General features: G+C 36.8%; 1 protein-coding gene and 1 long non-coding RNA gene across 5 annotated transcripts in view; both read right to left on the bottom strand.

Annotated features, from left to right (window-relative positions):
- The window catches only part of LOC111746588, a 918-nt gene extending 562 nt beyond the window's left edge, over positions 1 to 356 (bottom strand). Inside the window, exon 1 of the long non-coding RNA XR_002783189.1 lies at positions 303 to 356. This is a non-coding gene — a long non-coding RNA (uncharacterized LOC111746588). The remainder of the gene's footprint in view (positions 1 to 302) is intronic.
- The window catches only part of SCYL3 (SCY1 like pseudokinase 3), a 31,892-nt gene that overhangs the window by 10,021 nt on the left and 21,159 nt on the right, over positions 1 to 712 (bottom strand). The gene's annotated exons all lie outside the window — the stretch shown is intronic.

The raw sequence follows: 712 nt of genomic DNA, 5'->3' as shown, positions 1-712 counted from the left end.
AAAATACCTAAGAATAAATTTAACCAAGGAGGTAAAGGACCTGGACTCGGAAAAACTATGAGACACTGAAGAAAGAAACGAAAGATACAAATAAACGGAAGCTACACCGTGCTCACCGACAGGAAGACTAACAGTCACACGTCCAAACCACCCAAAGCGATGCACATGTTCAATGCAATCCCTATCGAAAGACCAACACCATTTCTGACAGAAACAGAGTAATCCTAAAACTTATATGGAACCATGAAAGACCTGGAATAGCCAACACGATCTTGAAAAACAAAGTTGGAGTATCACGCTACCTGATCTCAAACTACACTACAAGGCTATAGTAATTAAAACAGCATGGTAGTGGCATAAAAACAGATACAAGGGATAATGGAACAGAACAGAGAGCCTAGAGAGAAACCCGTGTTTATATGGTCAATTAATCAATGACAAAGTAGGGGAGAATATATAATGGGATAAACACAGTCTCTTCGATAAATGGCATTGATAAAACTGGACAGATACATGTTAAAAAAAAAAAAGAAACTAGACCACTTTCTTATACCATGTACAAGAATAAAGTCAAAATTTAAGACCCCCAAACCATAAAACTCCTAGAAGAAAATTTTCACTAATCTGAAAAGCTATACACATCCCTATATTCATTGCAGTATTATTTACAATACCCAAGATATGGAAGCAACCTGAGCATCCTGACAGTTAA

This window comes from Pteropus vampyrus, unplaced genomic scaffold, assembly GCF_000151845.1.
Source record: "Pteropus vampyrus isolate Shadow unplaced genomic scaffold, Pvam_2.0 Scaffold194, whole genome shotgun sequence".
Classification (NCBI taxonomy): domain Eukaryota; kingdom Metazoa; phylum Chordata; class Mammalia; order Chiroptera; family Pteropodidae; genus Pteropus; species Pteropus vampyrus.
Note: the sequence above shows the minus strand (reverse complement) of the source record. Positions and strands in the feature narration are given on the sequence as shown.